We start from the raw sequence: 10252 nt of genomic DNA, 5'->3' as shown, positions 1-10252 counted from the left end.
AATGGGAAGGGGTTGATAGGAGGGATAGAGAACAGAATTAGAGGGCCCAGAGAACGAGCTGAAGTGACAGTATTTATGCCTGGAGCTGACTGCACACAGCTGCCATGGGGCCTGGCCAATGTATTTCTTGCTCTCAATAGCCTGAGACATCCTGGCAGAGGGGCAGATGCCACCTGGGAAAGTGAGTCATAGCATTAGCAACAGACTCAGATGATGCCCACTTCACCCACACAGCCTACCCTGATGTGTGTTGCTCTGTCTTCTCCAGGTTTTCTCTAAACAAGGCTAGCAATTCCATTGCCCTCTCTCTTTTCCTAGTTATATTAGTTCTTTCTGTTGTCTCAGTTTACTTTTGCATTTGAAGTCATATTGTACCAGGAATCAAAAGGCCTACTTCTAGCTCTAGCTTTGCCATAGATCATTGATCATGCCCTGTTAGAACTTCCAATTTTCTCAACTCTTAAGACATATCTATTTGCTAGAGTTAATAGTGTTGAGAAACTAGAGACATACATGTAGGTAGAAGCAGTTTTTGAATTTTGAGGTAATATTTACATACAGTGAAGTGCATAGATCAGATCTTAAGTGTACAGTTTTGATGAGTTTTAGAACATACACAGGCGTATCTTATTTCACTGCATGTTGAAGATATGTTTTTTACAAATTGAAGGTTTATGACAATGCAAGTCTACTGGTGCCATTTTTTTCTAATATCATGTGATCACTTTGTGTCTCTGTGTCACATTTTGATAATTCTTGTGATGTTTAAAACTTTTTCATTATTATATCTGTTATGGTGATCTGTGATCAGTGATCTTAATGTTACTATTGTAACTGTTTTGGGGTGCCACAAACTGTGCCCACAGAAGACGGTGAACTTAATAAATGTGTGTTCTGACTGCCCCATCGGTCAGCCATTCCCTGTTTCTCTCCCTCTCCTCGAGCCTTCCAATTTTCTGAGACACAAGAATATTGAAATTTAGGCCGATTAATAACCCTTTAATGGCTTCTAAATGTTCAATAAAAGGAAGAGTCACGTGTCTCTTACTTTAAATCAAAAGCTAGAAATGATTAAGTTTAGTGAGGAAGGCATGTTGAAAGCTGAGATAGGCCTCTTGTGCAAAACACTTAGCCAAGTTGTGAATGCAAAGGAAAAGTTCTTGAAGGAAATTGAGAGTACTACTCCAGTGAACACATGAATGATAAGAAAGTGAAACTGAGTGGTCTAGTTAGCAGATCAAACCAGTCCCAACATTCTCTTAAACCAAAGCCTAATCCAGAGCAAGGCCCTAACTCTCTTCAATTCTATGAAGGCTGAGAAAGGTTAGGAAGCTACAGAAGAAAAGTTTGAAACTAGCAGAGATTGGTTCATGAGGTTTAAGGAAAGAAAGACTTTCATAGCTACAGAGGAGAAGTCAGTGCCTTGATTCAAAGCTTCAAAGGACAGGCTGTCTCTCTTGTTAGAGGCTAATACTGCTAGTTACTTTAAGTTGGAGCCAGTGCTCATTTATCTTTCTGAAAATCCTAGGGCTCTTAAGAATCATGCTTAATTTACTTTGCCTGTGCTCTATGAAGCCTAGATGACAGCACATCTGTTTACAGCATGATTACTGAATATTTTAAGCCCACTGTTGAAACTACTGCTCAGAAAAAAAGATTTAGTTCAAAATTGTACTGCTCATTGACGATGTACCTGGTCACCCAAGAGCTCTGATGGAGGTGTACAAGGAGATTAATATTGTTTTCATGCTTACTGACACAACATCCTTTCTGCAGCCATGAATTAAGAAATATATTTTGTAAGGTTGTAGCTGCCATAGATAGTGATCTGTCTAATGGATCTGGGCAAGGTAAATTGAAAACCTTCTGGAAAGGATTCACCATTCTAGATGCCATTACGAACATTTGTGTCTCATGGGAGGAGGTGAAAATATAAACATTAACAGGAATTTGGAAGAAATAGATTCCAACCCTTGTGGATGACTTTGAGGGATTCAAGCCTTCAGTGGAGAAAGTAACTACAGATGTGGTGTAAATAGCAAGAGAACTAGAATTAGAAGTGGAGCTTGAAGATATGACTGAATTGCTGCAATCTCATAATAAAACTAGAATGAATGAGAAGTTGATTATTATGGATGAGCGAAGAAAGTGGTTTCTTGAGATGAAATCTATTTCTGGTGAAGATACTGTGAATGTTGTTGAAATGACAACATAGAATTTAGAATATCACATAGACGAGGCATGATAGCTCACACCTCTCATCCCAGCACTTTGGGAGACAAAGGCAGAAAGATCACTTGAGGCTAGGAGTTCAAGATCAATCTGGGCAACATAGCAAGACCCTATCTCTACAAAAAATTTAAAAAATTAGCTGGCCATGGTGGTACATCCCTGTAGTCTCAGCTACTTCGGAGGTTGAGGCAGTAGAATCACTTGAGCCCAGAAATTTGAGGTTACAGAGCTATGATCATGCTACTACACTCCAGTATGGGTGACAGACAGAGACCCTATCTAAAAAAAAAAAAAAAAAAAAAAGAACATCACATAAACTTAAGAAAGCAGCAGCAGGGTTTGAGAGGATTGATGCCAATTTTGAAAGAAGTGAAGTGGGTAAAAAAAATGCTATCAAGCAGTATCGCATGCTACAGAGGCACCTTTCATGAAACAATCAATTGGAGGACGTTGGTACTTTGAGACAGGAGTTTGCCAACCTCCTCATTTTCTGGCAGATTAATAAACTTCTATTTCCTTCTCCTCAAACCACTTGTCCTCTTTCTTCTAATGTGGCCTCAAGGACAAGTGCCGAATTTTTGGTAACAGAATTTGGCATCCTTGGGTGGGCCCAATGGTGTCCCAGTGGAATGGCCCCCCATGACTGCTGGAAGGGGGGCAGGGAGCAGCCCTGGGTCAAAGCCATGGGTCTTCATGGGTAGGAGTAACTTCTTTTCAAGGTGAGAGAGCAAGGGATGGCCCCAGCAGCTGCTGGAGCCTGTTTTAGCTCTAGGGAACTCCTGTCTTTGTCTCCCTGAAGTAGACACAGCTCCCTGCAACCTGCATTGAGTTGAGGAGAAGGAAATGGATTTAGGAAGTGTCCAGATTCAAGGTCATTTGTTGGGTAAGTTCCAACCCATTTGGGGAAGGTTTTGAACCCTCTAGCCCTGTGGCAAGGCATTTTTTGGGGGGCCCTATCAGCATATTTGCTTTGAGGTGCCTTTTGGGGGTGGAAGTCAAGAAGTTGAGCAGAACTAGGCAACCTAGTTTGAATTCAGAGCTCATTTGTTGTACCCAGGGAACGGCAGCAGAAGGCCATCCATTTGCCAGGGTGGTTGAACCTTCCAGCCCTATGGTAGGGCATTTGAGGCAGCATCTGAGGTGCCACTTGGGGTGACATTTGTCCCTTTTGGATTCCCATTTGTTTGATAGGACGTGGCAATTTTGTGTTGGGGATCCCCTGTATTGTATGGTTGTTATTTGTGAGTTTTGTTGCAACATAAGGAAGTTCCACCTCCCATTTGATTGATACGTCATGGCATTTTAGATTGCGTTGGGAATTCCCTATATTGTTTGTGTTTGCTAAAGATTATTGTCTGGCGTGTGAGGAAAAGTGGTGGTTGGTACTGCTTGCATAAAGTGTGAGGAAAAGTGATGGATGGGCCTTGGTTTACTCCGAGCTGTTGGTTCTTTTAAAATTCAGAATTCAAATGGTTGACCTGCCACTATAGAGTTAAAATGTTGAGTCTCAAGTTCTCTGCTTGGGATAAACTCATTGTTTATGGTATAAAAAATGATCTGTGTTTGTAAGATTTTTGATAAATAGGGTCCTCCCACCCCCACCAGACCGCCTGCAGCTGTCCGGGGCGAGGCACTAGGAGGGGCCACAGCTGGAGAGTGGATGGAGCAGGAGGGAGGACTGGCGTATGAGTCCTGCCGCTGAGTCGTGTGCAGCGAGGGGGAAGGAACGCCTCCCGCCACTGCCATCCTGGCACCGTAGGAGGGACTCGGGAGGGTACCGCCTGAACTAATTCTTCAGTCCTGTGCCCAGTAAATTATGACATGGGTCTTGGAATGGTCTCTCCCAGCAGCAAACTCTATTTGGGCCAGAGGGAACCTATAGCCAGGGTGGGCAATTTGCGGCAATATCAGACAGGGGGACTTAAATGTGCAAAAATAGCTGGCAGGGTCCTTTGAGACAGTCAAAAGGAATGGGCGAAAAAGCTGCCCCAGACTGAACTTTTTGTAAAGAAGAAGGACCTTGAAAGGAATATTGCCCAAAATTACAAAGGACTCCGGGTGGCAGGAAGCCTCCAGGAGAGGAGATAGTTTTTTTAAGTCCAGGACTCAGATGGCAATGAAGGGGGCCTAGAGCCCCCTGCTTCCAAATATCTCCACTGGAGCCCTGGGCAAAACTGACAGTGGGGATTCAGTTGGCACTAGCCACATGAACAGAAGTGGTCTGGGGGACCCCTTTCCCCAGCCACCACCCTGATCCCCAGCATCAGGCATGGCTGGTGCTCTGTCAGCCAGGCAAGGGGTGGTGGGGGAGGGGGCGGGTGGCAGTGGGGCAGCCATAGGCAAGTGGCGGCTGAGAAACTCATCACAGTGGGCACAGGAGGTGGACCTGGGCGAGCAGCAGGAACAGCAGAGGTTGTTTTAGTAGCAGCAGCAGCTCACCTCTGTGGGGAGGGGGCGGGGTACCACCAAGCTTCTGCTGGATGAATACCAGGGCCTGGTGAAGTATACAGTTGACTGCCATTGTGCTGTGAAGTTTGGGCCTCAACAAGCCTGCACATCGTTACAGCATTGGCAAGAAGAAAGCTACCAAAAGTGAGTAAGGATATTAAGCATGCCACCAAAATAATGGCTGTAATACAGCCCATAGCTGAGCCCAAATGGGTGGCCAGCATGACAAAAATAAATCAGACCACTGGCAGAGCTGCTAAGGAGGCCACTGGAGATGATCTGGTCCTCAGGTCCTTGATACCCCAGCTATATTTAGATCCCCTTTAAAACTGAATACTGGGGCTCTGACATTTGGGATAGCACAGCTAAGTGGAGACAGAATTCTCATAGACTTGTCTCCTACCTAAAGCTTGGTTCGGCCTCTTATGAGGCACTTGCATGAAAACACTCATTGGCAGCATGATGCCTTGGTGGATTTGGGGGGATCTCATTTGAGAGGATCCCGTTTGCAACAAACTGTTTATGTGCTTGAGGTGGTCCAAGGACAGAAAGGTGACCTGCTACACAGGGAGCCCAACATGGGCCGGGAGGAGCAAGCTTTCAATGATTGACAGCTTCACTCAGATGCCTAGGCTTGTATTGGCAGATAACTTTTCAGGCTGGGTAGAGGCTTATCCTACCCAAAGGAAAGTAAAGAGCATCTGAGGTTACTGGGATCCTTCTGGAGAAACTCATTCCGAGAGGACCTCCTACCCGGAGCTGACAGGGCCTTCGCTAAGTTCCTGCACCTGTACAGGAACAGGCCTTGAAGGACTACAGTATGACAGGCATCAACAGTCCAGAGAAAAAGGCCAAGCAAGTGCAAAATAACATGCTAATGATGGAGGCCATGGACAGATACCCCATTATCAACAGGACCCAGTAGTGCACTCCACAGAGCCCTGGGCATTTCACAAAAGTGAAAATGGACCCTCCTTTGTAGCAGAAGTAACAAGTAAGCAAAGCCCTACACCTGAAATAGAAATTATATACATCCTAGAATTGATAAAAGAAACCCATCTAGGCTGTGCGCAGTGGCTCACGCCTATAATCCTAGCACTCTGGGAGGCCGAGGCAGGAGGATTGCTTGAGGTCAGGAGTTTAATACCAGCCTGAGAAAGAGCAAGACCCCATTTCTACACAAAATAGAAAATGTATAATGTAAACATAACTTTTATATGTACTGGGAAATCAAAAATTCATGTGACTCACTTTATTTTGATATTCACTTTATTTCAGTGCTGTGGAATTGAACTCACAATATCTCCAAGGTATGCCTGTCCATCTGTGTAACCAGCACTCCAATCAGGATACAGTATATTTCTATCACCCCAGAAATTTCCCTCATGTCCCTTTTATATCCCTTTTCAGCCTATCCTTCCCACCCAGAAGCAACCACTGTTCTAATTTCTATCACTGTAGATGTTTGTCCTGTCCTTGAACTAGGTAGGAGCACTTTGAAAAGTGAACGCCGTCATACAAAGTCCAGTATTAATATCCCAACTAGATAATATATTATTTAAGAGAAAAGATCTAGTCTTTTATTAATACTTAATACTGAGAAGAAAGCATGGTAGACACTGACTCAATTAAATATTGAATATGTCTTAAAGTAAATATAGGGAAAAGGCCTCTAGCTTGGATTCTAGGAAAGCTGAATTCTAACCTGCTCTGACTTATCTAACTCTGTGACACTTAAAACAAAACATTTTTTACCTTAAATTTTTCTTCTATTAAGTAAAGGAATTGGAGTAGATCATATTGTAGAGTACCTTCATGCTTTCAGAAGTTACTTAACTAACAGTGATAATGACTAACATTTATTGAATTGCTTAATATACATCAGGTAATACATAAATATATTTTATTAACTTATTAATCTTAGTAACAGTACAATAAGATAAATCCTGTTACAGTTGACCCTTGAACAACATGGGAATTAGAGCCACCAATCCTCTTGTCGAAAATCCACATACAATTTTTGACTCCCCCAAAACTTACTATTCATAGCTTACAGTTGACTGGAAGCCTTATTGATAACATAAATAGTTGATTAACACATAGTTTGTATATTATATGTATTATATACTATATTCGTACAATAAAGTAAGCTAGCAAAAAGAAAATGTCAAGAAAATCATAAGGAAGAGGATATACATTTACTATTCATTAAGTGGAAGCAGAGCATCATAAAAGTCTCCATCCCCACTGTCTGTATGTTAAGCGGGCTGAGAAGCAGGAAAAGGAGGTCTTGCTGTCTCAGGGAAGGCAGCAGCAGAAGAAAATCTGTGTATACGTGGACCTGTGCAGTTCAAACTCATGCTGTTCATCTGTGCTTACATAGTACAGATGAGGAAATTTAGGCCCTGAGAGATTAATTCTCATAAGGTCACAGAACTAAGCAGGCCATAATTTGGACCCAGAGAGTATGGCTCTAGAGCCTGCCACTTAACCACTGTGCTTCCAGTGACTAGAGTGATAAATCAATATAATGGGTGAGTCGGAAAAATAAACACAGGTTTGTGGTTAGGTTTAGGAAAGGGTTGCATTTCAAAAGTTTCAAAATAAACTTTTCATTTTGAAAATTTCTAAACATACACAGAAGTAAGGAGCTCAGCTAAGCTCATCATTAGCATCAATAATCATCAACATTTTACCATACTCATTTTCTACCTATAAAAGAAAAACTGTTAAGAAAAAATTTCAAACCTAATCTTGTAGGTAGACAGCATAGCAATTCACTCTGAAATACTTTTGTATGCATCTTAAAAAAAAAAAGGACAATTTACAATGCCATGTCATACCTAACAACTAAAAATAATTCTTGAATATTATTTAATACCAAGTTCATATTCAAATTTGTCTGATTATCTTAACATTTCTTTTTTGTTGTTTTTCCAATCAGAGCCAAAAATGGTCCATTCATTTTATTTGGTTGTTGTGTCTCTTAGTCTCTTTGACTCTAAAATCCTCCCTGCCCCGAGGAAGAAAGATTTAGATTGTTATGAATAAGGGGAGATCACGGGGAGTTCTTTCTACTTTGCTTCTCAGACACAAAAAAGTGGTGATGGGACTGCAGAAAAATAAAGTAAAATCAACACAATTTCTTTCTATTCTTTGGGCCTCTCACCCCCTCTGTTATTTCATGGATGAGCATCCCTGTTTCTGTAGGTCACTTTCTTATTGTGAGTAGCAAAGGGCTGCCAGGAAGAGGCTGGTGGATTTCCTTACTCTTACCAGAAATAGAGGGCATATCGCTACCAGCAGAAATTACTATGAATAGCTCTCAGCAAAACACTTCCATTGTAACAGGGGCATGGTCTCGGTGAGGAAATTGACACTTGAAGATAGGTCTTTGTACACTTTTTTTTGGTGCAGGAAGAGAAAACAACAACATGCAGTTGTTTGCATTGTGGGGAAGAACTCTTCGAGGTCAGAAATGGCTCTAGTCAGCCTGCCTAAGGTTCACGGGCCTGTGATTTCTGAGGTCAAATAGGCATCCAGAGAACCATCTCTGAGCCACTTCTGTGAACCACTTCTTCACAGTCTGGATTAAATGTGGAGACACTTGGCTAATGAGTAACTAGAATCACAGAAATATACTGCTAGAAAAGGCCTGAGGTTAGCCAGGCAAGTATTTCCAAACTATGTTCCACAGGGTTGTATCCATGGAGGCACTTTATGTATTCTGCAAATGTTTGATTTGAACATCCTAAAAATAAGTGATAAATAATAATACACAACATACATAAAATATAAATAACATAATAAATATGATAAATGATAAATAACAATAAATAAAGTTTTATCTGTCATGAAATCTCTGAAGTTATGATTCCCAAACTGCCATGGAGAAAGTATACATTCTCGATGCCAAAATAAATTTTTGAAAAGCTGCTTCCTTCTTGTATAGCTTGTGTAAAATATTAATCATTTTTTGGAAGTCCATTCTCTTTGGTGGATCCTGAAGCCTAAGAAGACCCATTTTGGAATTAGAGAATGCCCACATAGGAGGTGGGTAAATCAGGGTTTAATTTTTTTGTTTGTGTACAGTAAAAGTCACATATTCATTAATTAAATATAAAAATATTATGTATTTCATATGGTTACATATTTCTATATGTGAATGTATTATTAAGTCTCTAAAAAGGCACACACCTAATTCAACATCAGTTACTTTAGAGGAAGCAGGGAGGGGACTAGGATTGGAGAAAGATGGACAAAGAGGACTTATCTATCTATAATATTCTGATTCTTTATTTATTTATTTATTTATTTTTAGAGATGGCATTTTGCTCTGCCACCCAGGCTGGAGTGCAATGGCCTGATCACATAGCTCACTGTAGTCTTGAACTCCTGGGCTCAAGCCTCCCGAGTATGGGACTACAGGCACATACCATCACACCCAGCTAACTAAAAAAATTTTTTTAGGGACAGGGTCTTGCTATGTTGCCCAGGCTGGTGTCGAACTCCTGGCCTCAAGTGATCCTCCTGAATTGCTGGGATGACAAGTGTAAGCCATCACACGCGGCAATGTTCTGATTTCTTTTAGAGGAGAATGATTAATTTCTATTTGATATTAAATATTAACTTAAAAATAATTAATTAAGGACTTATTAGATAATATGTGAAACAGATTTTTGAAAGAAGAAAAGAAATGGAGATGGTTGGCACAAGGTAGCCTTCTCCACCTCCTGCTATAATCGCCCTGACTGATCTCTCCCTTTGTGCTTCCCCTGGCTCCTCACCACAGTGTCCCTGATTTACCTACTACTAAGTGAACACAGTCCAATCCTTTCACAAATGTGGTTGCTCACCCTGACTTTGGGAAGAGCTGGAAATGGAAAGGCAAAGACTAATCTCTGTGGTGTAAGTGGCGTGCCCCAGCAGGCGGTCACATAGGCATGGATCCCTCCACGTCATTGGCTGCCTTTGAACTCTAAGTGAATCACCGAGCTTTCTAGGATTTAGTTTCCTCATCTCTTAAACAGATATAATTTTATTTACTTTGTTGGTCTTGTACTGAGGATTAAGTAGTGTAGGAAAATGTCTTGCACAGTATCTAGCATCTAGTTAGGTTCAATAAATATTAGATCCCTGCCTTTTGGTTCTCTTGTTCTGCTATAGTAGGAGATGATGATCTATATCTAGATCTATACACAGATATATATTTTTACAAATATATGTAATATTGGAAAATTGAGAATTTACTCCATAGGCAGTAGAGAGTTAGTAAAATAAACAGTATCCCAAGAAAACCAGTTCATTAACATAGAACCATACGTCATATTTTGGCTCCAAATGGAGTTACTGTGCTTGATCATTCTCACTCGTCAGAGTTTATGAATAACATTTGGCAGTTTTTAGAAATTTAATCCAGTCTCTGAGACTGAAGCTTTAACTCTATAGTGGCTGATGGAAAGAATGTTCCTCATCTTGTAAAGACTATTCCCAAGAAGGAGTTTTAAGAAATGATTTGGATATTGGAAGTATGGCTGGAATATGTTTTCATCTTGAGGGATAGTTGCCAGAT

This window comes from Eulemur rufifrons, chromosome 17 (genome assembly GCF_041146395.1).
Source record: "Eulemur rufifrons isolate Redbay chromosome 17, OSU_ERuf_1, whole genome shotgun sequence".
Classification (NCBI taxonomy): domain Eukaryota; kingdom Metazoa; phylum Chordata; class Mammalia; order Primates; family Lemuridae; genus Eulemur; species Eulemur rufifrons.
This window is presented reverse-complemented; position numbering follows the sequence as displayed.